The 13,465-nt window shown below is 45.1% G+C and overlaps 1 pseudogene; it reads left to right on the plus strand.

The window, feature by feature from the left end:
• The first annotated feature begins 1,878 nt into the window (after positions 1-1,878).
• Positions 1,879-2,678, plus strand: LOC137751052 (large ribosomal subunit protein eL8 pseudogene; annotated as a pseudogene).
• The last annotated feature ends 10,787 nt before the right edge of the window (positions 2,679-13,465 follow it).

A 13,465-nucleotide genomic window follows, 5' to 3' on the forward strand; every position in this document is an offset into this window, starting at 1 on the left:
CCCAGCCGGAACACTAAGACCCTGTCAGCCACACGGCTGCTAGTGTTGGAGGGTCTCCTGCAGAGGCGGGGGGTGGCTGTGGCTCACCGTGGGGACAAGGACACTGGCAGCAGAAGTTCTGGGAAGTACTCCTTGGCGTGAAGCCTCCCAGAGTCCACCCACAAGTCATGTCTTGACTCCTCTGCTGGCTTATAAGGCTCTTCAGACCCCAGCCCCACCCTTGGGAGCCAGCCTTCTAAACCCCCATACAAACCTTCAGCTTCGGTTTGTCTGGTTTGCTCGTGGGCCCTCGAGTTATCCATGATCGAGTTATCCATGATCGTGTCTGCCTCAGGGACTTTGTACTGCTGTTTTATTGTCTACCCAGATTCTACTGTCCAAAGTCCCAGCTGAAGTCCAATATCCTGTTTGGATCCCAGGAGGCCTGTCCCACTGTTACTAAACTTGACATCACAGGTCTTTCTGGGCCTTTAAGGCCACTATGACTCACTGAACTACCCTATTCCCATCCCATATAAGTGCCAAAATGTGAATGCCTCTGGTCATCCATCTTATCCTGTACACTGGTCCCCAAACTGCCCTGTGCCTTCCCACACGCATTCCCCAGCTGCTCCTTTCCTTCTCACACTTTTCTGTTTTCTCTGGAACCCCCATTTCATGGTGAACAAATCCTTCCACATCCCCAGTCTGTCTCCCATTCCTTGCCTTAACTGAAACCTGGCTATCGTCTTGAATTGAGGGGTATTTACTCTAACAAGCCTCACATACTTCAGGGTTGGAAGGCAGGATTGGCCATTTCCCAGCTCCACAATATTACTGCCAGACCATTACTCTGAAAATAAATAGGAGATTAAGTCAGCTGGCCTGCCCACGCCCTATCCATGCCTGTATCATCTGACACCTTGCTGCCACTCCCACGACAATTAAAAAAAAAGGCACTTAGGTCATTGTCCTCCTTTCCTAAATTAAAGTTCCTGTATTATAGCTTTAAAACAACTTTCATTATTCTTTCTCCTTAAAAAGATACTATAGTAATAAAATTCCCCTATAATCTCAGCTATCCCCACCCCACTCCAGTGATGGCCACCATCCCTAACTGGACATGTATCCTTCTGAAGTTGCAGTCTTGAATCTCCTTGTGAAGTCAGTGTTTTTGGAGATAAGGTTTGGGTCACCTTAGCTGTTTTTACTGCTCAAATCCAGGGGCCCTCACCTGCCCTAAACTATTCAGTATTGGAGTCTTCAATCCCAATATTCCTCCCTCTGATCGCAACCTCCTTTACCTTCCAGCAGCCTCATGCCATCCCCATACCTGCTCTTCAGGTATAATTGCCCAATTTTTTTTTTTAAATCAAGCTGAAATTCACAAAATGTATAATTAACCATTTTAAAGTATAAATTCTGTGACATTTAGCGCATTCAAAATGCTGTGTAAATACCACCCAATCTGCAGATTCAAACGTGATTGCTATCAAAATCTCAATGGCTTTTTTTGCAGAAATAGAAAAACCCATCCTAAAATTCAAATGGAATCTCAAGAGAATAGCCAAAACAACCTTGAAAAAGAACAAAATCGGAAGACTCACACTTCTTAATTTCAAAACTTACTACAAAGGTGTAGTAATCAAAACAATATGGTACTGTCATAGGACAGTCGTATAGGCCAATGGAAGCTAATAGAGAGCCCAGAAATAAACCCTGAATATACGGTCAAATGCTTTTTAACAAAGGTGCTAAGACCATTCAATGAGGAAAAGACAGTCTTTTTAACAAACGGTGCTGGGAAAACTGTATATCCACATGCAAAAGAATAAAGTTGGACCTTACTTTACGTCATATACAAAAATCAGCTCAAGCTCTCTCTGCCAGCCGTTCAAGATGCCGAAGGGAAAGAAGGCCCAGGGCAGGAAGGTGGCCCAGGCCCCTGCTGCCGTGAAGAAGCAGGAGGCCAAGAAGGTGATCAATCCCCTGTTTGAAAAAAGGCCCAAGAATTTTGGCATTGGACAGGACATCCAGCCCAAAAGGGACCTCACCCACTTCGTTAAACGGCCCCGCTATATCCGGCTGCAGTGGCAAATCCTCTATAAGCAGCTGAAAGTGCCTCCTGCGATTAACCAATTCACCCAGGCCTTGGATTGCCAAACAGCTACTCACCCGCTTAAGCTGGCCGCCCAGAAGTACAGACCAGAGATGAAGCAAGAGAAGAAGCAGAGGTTGCTGGCCTGAGCTGAGAAGAAAGCTGAGGGCAAAGGGGATGTCCCCACCAAGAGGCCACCTGTCCTTCAAGCAGGGGTTAATACTGTCCCCACCTTGGTGGAGAACAAGAAGGCTCAGCTGGTGGTGATTGTACATGACATGGATCCCATTGAGCTGGTGGTCTTCCTGCCTGCCCTGTGCTGTAAGATGGGGGATCCCTACTGCATCACCAAGGGGATGGCCAGGCTGGGACATGTGGTCCACAGGAAGACCTGCACCACCATTGCCTTCACACAAGTCAACTCAGAAGACAAAGGGGCTCTGGCTAAGCTAGTGGAAGCCATCAGGACTGATTACGATGATGATATGACAACATCTGCCGTCACTGGGGAAGCAACATCCTTGGTCCAAAATCAGGGGCTCGCATTGCCAACCTGGAAAAGGCAAAGGCCAAAGAGCTGCCTACCAAACTGGCCAGCTGAGTGTACACTATTGAGTTTTCTGTACACAAAAGTAATAAAAATTCTTTGGCCAAAAATAAACCCAAACAAACAAAGAAAAATTAGCTCAAATGGGAATTCCCCAGAGGTCCAGTGGTTAGGACTCAGCGCTTTCACTGCGGGGTCCTGGGTTCAATCCCTGGTCAGGGAACTCAGATCCTGCAAGCCACGCGGCGCAGCCAAATAAAACAAAATAAAATAAAATAAAATAGTATATATGAGCTATGTATTATATGCACACACACAGAGACTGTAAACTTCATGAGATTTGGGGCTGTATCTCGCCCCAAACATTTTTTCCCACAGGTCTGGTACACCACAGTCTTGTCCCACAGGAAGTTTTCAATATATATTTTTAATTGAATGAAGGAGAGAGAAAGAATACTCTGTTTAATTCTTCCATTATCACCAGCATTATTTTTCTAAAATTCAGAGGCAATCAGGCCATTTTTGGCTCAGAATTCTTGCATGACTTCCCTCCCAGAGCCTCCGGAGTCGAGTGTGGACTCGTTACCTGGCAGGCAACCTCCCTCCCTCTGCTCTCTGCCATCCTCTCCACCCCATCCTCATCACGGTACAATGGAGGGAATGGCTTTGGCCTTTGTGCACTTGGTAAAATAGGGGCAATCGACACCACCTCAAGGATTGCTGAAACTATTAAATGCGGTGACATCTGAAAATGTCCGGCATATACTTGAGACCAGTCAATTCATGCTGGTTTATTTTTCTCCCTCCTGCACCCTGCTCTTCAGCCACATTGTAGTTTTTGCTGTCTCAGAGCACACACATAGTTTCATTCCTCCAAGTTTTTGCTTATCCTTTTCCCACTGCTTCACATATGTCCTCCTGGTCACTCTATAAAAATTTCATGAACACTTCAAGACATATCTCAAAGTGCATTTACTCAGTGAAAGTTTTCTGACTCCCCCAGGAGATTTAAAATTGTCTGGGGGCTTCCCTGGTGGCACAGTGGTTAAGAGTCTGCCTGCCAATGCAGGGGATATCTGTTCGAGCCCTGGTCCGGGAGGATCTCACATGCCGCGGAGCAACTAAGCCTGTGCGCCACAACTACTGAGCCTGTGTGCCACAACTACTGAAGCCCGCGTGCCTAGAGCCCATGCTCTGCAACAAGAGAAGCCACGGCAATGAGAAGCCTGCGCACCTCAATGAAGAGTGGCCCCTGCTCGCCGCAACTAGAGAAAGCCCGCGCACAGCAACGAAGACCCAACGCAGCCAATAAATAAATAAATAAATTTATGTATTTAAAAAAAAGCTGTCTGGGAGGAAGAAAAGCTTACCTCTACCCTTCTAGGTTCTCTGGCTGGTCTAAGAATGAAATTGATGTAAGACTGATGAACAGGAGAGAATCAAATTTTAATCTGTGCATACGGAAACCCTACATACATGAGAGGTTCAGAGACAGAAAGATAAAATGAGGCATATATGCCATCCTGAGCTAAGGAATGGGATCGGGGCCTGGAACTTCCAAGGACAGGAAGGCAATTTCAGAATGATAAGAAGAGCAGATGGCTGGGAATTAGATGTTTACTCTGCCATGTAGATGGCGCTGCTTAGATAAAATTTATTTCTGGTAATAACTCTTTTTCTGGGAAAAATCCCCAATTTTAATTCTTCCAGGTAGTTAAGGGAGGGGCAGTAGTTTCTCTTGAGCCTACAGGGTCTCCATTGCCTTTAGCACAAAAGAATCCACATGCCAAATAAGCACACCTTAGGGAGGCCTGTTCTTAACCCTTACAATCCTTTTTAAAGCTTTCATGTAATTTTGTAAGTTTCTTAAAAGTTTTCTTTTTTAAAAATATTTATTCATTTATTTATTTGTTTATGTATTTTTGGCTGCATTGGGTCTGCGTTGCTGAGCGCAGGCTTTCTCTAGTTGCAGCGAGCGGGGGCTACTCTTCGTTGCGGTGCGCAGACTTCTCGTTGCAGTGGCTTCTCTTGTTGCCGAGCACGGGCTCTAGGCACACGGGCTTCAGTAGTTGTGGAGCATGGTCTCAGTAGTTGTGGCTCGTGGGCTCTAGAGCGCAGGCTCAGTAGCTGTGGCGCACGGGCTTAGTTGCTCCAAGGCATGTGGGATCTTCCCGGACCAGGGCTCGAAGCCGTGTCCCCTGCATTGGCAGGCGGATTCTTAATCACTGTGCCACCAGGGAAGCCTCAGTTTCTTAAAAGTTTTCTAAGAAACTTTCATAGAATTGTCTTGTATTATAATTATTTGTGGGCATATCTTATGGGCATATATGTCTTATCTTCAGAGCCCAACACAATATTTATTAAATTGAATTTTTTTTTTTTTGGCCATGCTTTAAGGCTTGTGGGATCTTAGTTCCCTGACCAGGGATTGAACCCTGGGCCCTCAGCAGTGAAAGCATGGAGCCCTAACCACTGGACTGCCAGGGAGTTCCATTGAATTGAATTTTTTTGACCAGGAAATTTGGGGCTTAGATTTCATAAATGAAATACATCATAAAGTCTTTCCAAGTACAGTCTCCCTATAAATAGCTTCTCTCTTTATGTGATAACATCCAGCCTGGCAGTTTAGCACCCTTGCCACCCACAGCTCTCTGGAAGATATAGCTATACAAGACAGTGTAAGATAATGTGACTTCTAGGGATGGGCGGTGGAGGTGATGGGGGCGGGGAAACGCACAGCTGATTGGACCAGGGGTGAGCACACACCTGACCCAGCAAGAACCAATCATTTGCTCAGAAACGACTTGTGTGGCCCAGGTTTCCTCAGAAGAGCCAGGCTAGTTCCTTCCTCTCTGAAGGACTTCAGTGTGTGTTGTCAATTGAGGGTGGGTCCTGGAGCTTACCGGCCATGGTGTAAGTCCAGGAGGACCAGGCAGGCTGTGCCTCTCGCAGGGTGAAGGAGCAGAGAAAGGAAGGCAAAATGGAGGAAAGGCGGAAGCTGGCACAGAAGCAGAGACAGAGAGACACGGGGAAGAGTCACCCTGCTCCTGAGGGCTCCCCAGTTCTCTGGCCAATCTGAATGGAGCCCAGCAACACTTCGTTTTCTGTTCTTGGATCCTGTGAGACCTCTGTATACTCTCAGTAAGTACCCCGTTTTACCTCAGTCGGACTGATGTTTCTTACAGTCACGCACATCCTGGCTACAAAAAGGAAACTGTTTTGCTGAATCAACTCCAGCATGTAATGTGTCCAGTCACCTGAATTTATATCTCATCTTTGTCCCTCCTTTACTAGCTAATGATGACTTTCGGCAAAATTTTTGCTCGCTCCATGTCTCGTTTCTTTAATAGGTAAAACGCAATAATTTCATATCATGTTTTACCACTTACCAATTACTTTCCATACATTATCTCACATGAATTTTTTTAAAAGTTCTTAGAATACGGCAAAGAATTTTTATTCATATTTTACAGACTTCCCAAGATCTCTATATACTCAGGTCACTGTCAGCCTACCTCAGAGAATATAAATTTTTTTTTTTTCAGTTTATCCCTTCATTTTGGAAGGCCTTTTTTTAAAAAATTTTTATTTACTTATTTATTTATTTATGGCCATGTTGGGTCTTCGTTTCTGTGCGAGGGCTTTCTCTAGTTGTGGCAAGCGGGGGCCACTCTTCATCGCGATGCGCGGGCCTCTCACTATCGCGGCCTCTGTTGTTTCGGAGCACAGGCTCCAGACGCGCAGGCTCAGTAGTTGTGGCTCACGGGCCTAGTTGCTCCGCGGCATGTGGGATCTTCCCAGACCAGGGCTCGAACCCGTGTGCCCTGCATTAGCAGGCAGATTCTCAACCACTGCGCCACCAGGGAAGTCCAGTATTTTTTAAAAAGGATAATAAATTGTAGCTTGAATGAATGAATGAATACACTCTAAATGAATGAATGAATGAATACACTCCAAGATCTCTTCCATGAGAATTTTTGTTGAAAAACTTTCAAGTCGTTAGAGGTAACAGTGACTTCATATTCTATTTATATAAGTCCTGTTTCAAAATATATTGATACTGAGTTCAATAGTAGGACCACTAGATTGAAGACCTCTGGTTATGATAAAGTGCTATATTTCTAAAAATATGCATGATATTTCTGCCTGTGGCATGTGCTTCATGAAGAATTCCAGTTACCATCTGGAAGTTTAACTTCAAGGCTACAGGCTCAAGACCTTACCTAGACCTGTGAGCAATACCTGGTACTTTCCCACTTTAAAAATATGCTATGTTGGGTCACAAAGAACTTTCAGTACTAGCATGATGCCGCACAGTCCTGTTCCCCAGAACTTCCTCATGGTGTCCCCAAGGCCACTGACACAACCTGACCAGGTCCCACCACAGGCAACTTTCTTCCTCTCCTTCCTACCGGCCAGGGCTGCCTGACAGGCTGATTCTGCTCAGAACTCGCAGCCCACACATGGCTTAGGGGGAGGCTGATCGTGCTGCTCCCCAGAGCTGCCCTGCACTGTTCCACGCAGAGTCCTGCTGAGTCACCACCTTCTCCTCCCAGCTGCCGCCATCAGACCACATGGCTTCTTTCTCATTTCAGCCCGAAAGAGAAGAGCACCTTATGCAAACTAGGCGCGAGCACAAAAACGCAACCCCCTTCCTCCCTCACACCAAAAAGCACGTCCTTATACGATGTAGGGATTAACCAACACAGCGTGTTGTAATTGCACCCACCTGAAAAAGAGACGGAAGGAGAAACCAGGTTTGGGGTTGGTTCACTGCTGAAAGAGCTGACCCTCAGTTGGACCTGTTCAATACCGCTCCAAGAGAAGCACCAAGTGTGTGTGTTGGAAGAGATCATAACTTTCAGCTCTTTTGCTATAATGCTGATAGCTCCCATCATAGTCATATGTAATAATGTTAGTAACATTGACATCATATGCTATGTTAATTCCTTTATGTACATTCTGTACATAATAGAATGCATGTAAAGCCTTTAACATAGTGCCTGTCACAAATAAGTGTACAGTGAATGACAGATATAGAAGTAGTGGTAGTATATTATGTTATTATATGCATAATATATTATTATTGCAGTACTAGTAGTAGTATCTTATTTATCCCCCCCCCCCCAAATCTTTGCTGAGCTTTTGCTTATCCATCAGTCATCCCTTCAAGAAACATCTACTCAGCATGTTCTACGTACGGAGCACTGTGTTAGGCCCTGGGGGCACACAGAAGAATAGGCCCATGCTCTTTCAGGCATCGGTTCCAATCTAGCTTAACCACTATCTTCTGGGTGGTGTTGGGCATGCTCTTTAAGCTTTCTGAGATTAAATTTATTCAACTGTTAAATGAGTACAATAATTTCTGTGTCATAGGATTCTTGATGGGATTAGAAGCACATGCAAAGGGCTTAGCCCAGCACATTACTCATACAAGGAGAAGCTCTTAATATAATCTTAGCATCATTTAATATGGAATTTTTATATATCACTCTTAAAAAAGAATCCTGAGATTTCCCTGGTGGTCCAGTTAAGACTCTGTGCTCCAAAGGCAGGGGGCCTGGGTTCAACCCCTGGTCAGGGAACTAGATCCTGCATGCCACAACTAAAAAGATCCTGCACGCCACAACTAAGACCCGGCGCAGCCAAATAAATAAATAAATAAATATATAAAAATTTTTAAAAAAGAACCCTAGGAGAGAATTCCTTTTCAAGCTCACGCAGGGATCACTAGTAGAACCTGGGACTCAAACCCTAGTCTACCTGCAGGCCACATAATGAGCCAATGCAATTCTGAGTTTGAAATCAGGATTTTCTCTTAGACACCCTGGTATATCTAGATTTCACATGTCTCCTGGACAGATGAAGCATCGATATACATGGAAAGGAGATTTTTAAAAATAGAGGAATCTAACTCAAGCATAAATTCAAATTTTTTAGAAATCTTCAGACACCTGATATGACATGAAGTTAAATACAACGGCATCCCTGTTCTGTGATTTTTCTGATGAAAAAGGAAGAAATGTGAAGCTGTAGAGCCAAACAAACCTCAAAAACCCTCCGGAAAAGAATTTTTTCTTTGTTGATTACCATCCAGACCTAACAGTTTTGGAAACTTTGAACAGAATCAGTTTGCAAGGAGGCAACCCTTGCTCCTACCCCTTCCCCCCACACACTTAACTGTAACTTATGTTCTGAGAACGTTAAAGTCTTCAAATCTGAATGATTTGCAGTCCCAGTGAAAACTAAAATCAAAACTGATTTGGGGAAAAACAGTAATTTTCTGACCTCTATGTACTCACTCTTCAGAGCATTTTTTATGCTTGTTTATTTTCGTAACGTCTCTTGGTTATGTGTTTTTCTTGCTTCGGTTTCATATAAGAAATGTTCCATCTGTGTATTCATTTTCTGGATTTATTCCCTAGAATTTTAAGTAAAAGATAGCTTAGAGCAGTGTTTCTCAAACTTTTTTTCTCTTCAATCTATAGTAAGAAATATATTTTATATTTTAACCCAAATACACATGTATTTACAAATACCTAAAAGTTTCATGAACTAATATCCATACCATGAGGTATGCACTATGATTTTTTTATTCTATTCTATCTTGTGTATAAAAAATTGAATTACAGGTCCAGGAGGAGTGGGGGAGAGATGAATAGGCGGAGCACAGGACATTTCTAGGGCAGCAAGACTATTCTGTATGATATGGTAATGATGGACACATGACATTATGCATCTGTCAAAACCCATAGAATAACAGGAACAGTGAACCCTAACATAAACAATGGACTTTAGTTAATAATCGTGTATCAATATCAGTTCATCAGTTAAAAATGTCCCTTCTGTGCAATTTTTGTGTTAACCTAAAACTGCTCTAAAAAATGAAATCTATTAAAAAATATCTTAAAAAATAAAAATAAAAGTGGGTTGTAATTTATAAAATTAATTTTACTACCTGCTGGTGGCTTCTTCTCCACAATTTAAAAACTTGTGGGCTTCCCTGGTGGTGCAGTGGTTGAGAGTCTGCCTGCCAATGCGGGAGACACGGGTTCGAGCCCTGGTCTGGGAAGATCCCACATGCCGCGGAGCAACTAGGCCCGTGAGCCACAATTACTGAGCCTGTGCGTCTGGAGCCTGTGCTCCGCAACGAGAGGCCGCGATAGTGAGAGGCCCGCGCACCGCGATGAAGAGTGGCCCCCGCTTGCCGCAGCTAGAGGAAGCCCTCGCACAGAAACGAAGACCCAACACAGCCAAATAAATAAATAATAATTAAAGGTGCTAATAATTAAAAAAAAAAAAAAAAAAAAAAACAACTTGTGACCTGTAGAAAGTGCCCTGGCCTTCTAACCAGCTCTGTTGCTCCGTGGAGCCTGGCCTTAGACAAACCGCATGATATTGTGTCAACTTTCCCATCTGAGAAATGGGGTGTTTTGATCAGAAAAATGCCAAGATCCTTTCCAGCCCCCAAATGTAAGTATTAATTCTAATAAGAATCTTAGAATGAAAGAGAAATCATTGTAAATTACATATACATTATTTAGGTTAACGCTATTTTTATAGGCATCTCATGGGCACTGTTATTTTGTCTATTTAAAATAAATAAATAAATGAAAAGTAATGGTTCCCAAACAAACTATATAATTGCATTTTTCTCTGGGTTCCTGATTCAAGATCCTTGTGGGAGAAGCAAATAAAGAGCATTTAGAAAAGATGCAAATGGCACTTCTAGTGTGGGTATTTGTCTGCCCTACTTCCATGGCCTGGCTAGAGTTCACCTGAACTCGGTTCTCATTGTTTGCCCCACTCAGTGTTTGCTGAGAGCCTACCGTAGCCAGGCGCTGTGTTGGGGGTGAGTGCAGTGCTGTCCCACCTCTTGTAGCTTGGGTCAAGAAATGGAAATCAGGCTACCTCACTCCAGATCTTTCTTGCTTTCCCTACCTCAGGACCACTATGGAGAAGACAGCAATCTGGGAAGGATGCACGTAAGCTCTGGCTCAGGCTGACCTGGGGTGAATCTCAGTGCTCAATGCTGCTTCTCAACAGCTGTTGAACCTCAGGTAAGTTATCTGGCCACTCCCCTCAGTGTTCTCAAGTGAAAATGGGGTAATAATATCCCACCTCATAGGACTTTCCGAGGATGAAAGGGGGAATGGAGCTGTCATCTTGGTCCTACACAGTACTGCAAAGCAGATGAAGGTGCCTTGGAACACCCTTCCCATTTTTCATATCTGCTCTGCCCCCTCTCTACCTCACCCCTACTTTCTGCAACCAACACTGTTATAGACGCTTCCCAAACACGTAGTGCTTCCTCTCACCCATTCAATTTATTTGCCTTATTTTCTAAGAATGGATGACCCTAAGCAAGTTGTGGAACAAATCACCTGTGTGTTTCCCCTCCCATGACAAGAAGTTCCTGTAGGGGAACCCAACTGGCATTGAACTTCAGAGGCAGCCTAGAGAAGGAAAAGTCCATCACAGTAAGAGGGCAACACTCTGGGAGGTGCAGTTGCAGTCTTCCCGCTCTGTTTTAGTGGGACTGCTTTTAGGTTGATTGCACAGCAAATAATAACAATAGCATCTAGGTTATTTAATGAAAATCTATAATTTGCTGGGCATGTGCTAAACAGTTTGCATAAATATCTCCAGGCCTCACAACCACCATGAAAGGCTGGGTTTTCCTTGGTGTCCCTTGAGCCTCTCCATGAAGCAGCAACATGAGCTTGAATTCTAGGTCTATTTCCCTGAGATCAGGGAAGCACAACCTGACAGTGGGGTGTGGGGATGGAGGAGGGGGAGGAGCAGTTGCTTTAATAACAATCACAGAAATCCCTCAAGAATAGTTACCAGGGTGAGGGTACCAGCCAAGGGAACACCCGGGAAAGAGCAGCCCCCAGCAGGGAGGGGGCCACCCCTACTGGTGATTGGAGTCCAGCAATCCCACTGATTGGAAGTGGTGAGCCAAGCCCGTGTCGGGCCTCGCTGACGCATGGCTGGGCTGAAGAAAGAACTCATTGAATTGTTCATGGAAAAGAGTGGTGCCTGAGAGGCCAGAGCTGGAGAATGAGGCCGCCTCAAGCACAGGGCTTGGCAGGACACCAAGGTGAAAGGTACAGTGAAGGCCTCCCAAAATCAGTTCTTGGAGCAGGGTTTTGCGTCACAAGCTGGCCACTGAGGGGAAAGATGGGCACTCGCAGGTTTCGCCTGTGTGTTGAGGTTCACTGCTGACATCAGATGTGTCTGAGCTGCGGCTCCGCCTTTGCGTGAAAGGGGAGACCTGGACCTGCCTGAGCAGGAGGTGCCCGAAGCTGGACAAGTCAGGCTATGCCCTGGGGCTTTGTCAGCGGGCCCTGGCTTCTTGCTTCCTAGAATCTACCTGCACAGTCAGGAGCGAGAGGCCTTGGTGGCCAGATAACTTGAGTCTAATTCTGGCCTGCCAGCTGAACGAACAAGGTCACAATGATAAAACATTATTTACTGTGTGCAAACACTGCCCTAAGCACTTTGTGTCTCTTACCTCACTTAGTCTTCTTTTTTTTTTTTTTTAAATAAAATTTACTTATTTAGTTTTGGCTGCTTTGGTTCTTTGTTGCTGCACGCAGGTTTTCTCTAGTTGCAGTGAGCAGGGGCTACTCTTCGTTGCAGTGTGCGGGCTTCTCATTGCAATGGCTTCTCTTGTTGTGGAGCACGGGCTCTAGGCATGCTGGCTTCAGTAGTTGTGGCTCGCAGGCTCTAAGAGTGCAGGCTCAGTAGTTGTGGCACACGGGCTCAGTAGTTGTGGCGTGCAGGCTCAGTAGTTGTGGTGCACGGGCTTAGTTGCTCCGCAGCATGTGGGAATCTTCCCAGACCAGGGCTCGAACCTGTGTCCCCTGCATTGGCAGGCAGATTCTTAACCACTGTGCCGCCAGGGAAGCCCCCCTCACTTACTCTTCGAAGCAACTCTGGGTACTATTATTATCCCCCTTCTGCAGATGAGGAGACGGAGGCAAGGGATAGTTTGGTAGTTTGCCCAAGGTCACACTGCCAGGTACTGATGGAGTCAGGATTTGAACCTGGCTGTGTGACTCTAGGAACAGAGCGTTGGGCCGCTTTCTTACCCTGCCTCTGATTCTCAAGAATTGTAAAATGGGCTAAACAGAATGCTTCCTTCCTATGTGTGGTGATAGTCAAGTGGGATAACCCGGGTAGCAGCGTGGGCACAGTGGCTGCATGCAAAACAGTGTGAGCTGCTATTGGTGTGATTCATCATAGCCCTCTGCGGCCTTACTACTCTTTCTGTTTCTTCTTAATAATTTTTTGATTAAGCTTCATGAGCCTTTCAGCTTCTTGGGTTGGGACACAGTGTCTATTTGGCATGCGTGGAGGGGCTGGGCAGCAAAGTTTCAGAACCCTGTTGGGTAAGTGGGGATTCTGTGCTTACCTGAACAGTATTCCAAGAATCCTTCAAGGATGGAAGTTCAAGTTTAGTCCTCTGAGCAAAAAGTTTAGAGAGGTTCTTCTCTGCCTTTGTTTAACTGTAAAAAAAAAAAAAAAATTCTCCATAGTAATAACAACAAACCTCCTGGTTTTGTTTTGTTTTTTTGTGGCTCCCAACACTCACAGAAAAAGAAAACAGATAAATTAAAACCACTTATGTCCAAGGTTCCCATAGGTAAGAGAAGAAAAGCTTTCTCCTTCTTGGGTAGGGGCAGATATGTGGAGGCGAGGGAGGGGTTTCACACCATTCTGGTGCCTCCCCTCCAATGCCAAAGCTGAGGCAGAATGAGTGACTCAGGATAAGCCCCAGGGAAATTCTAGGTCTTGCTTCCCTGCATGCCAAGGGGATTCTTGAGTCTCCCCTC

This window comes from Eschrichtius robustus, chromosome 17 (genome assembly GCF_028021215.1).
Source record: "Eschrichtius robustus isolate mEscRob2 chromosome 17, mEscRob2.pri, whole genome shotgun sequence".
NCBI lineage: Eukaryota > Metazoa > Chordata > Mammalia > Artiodactyla > Eschrichtiidae > Eschrichtius > Eschrichtius robustus.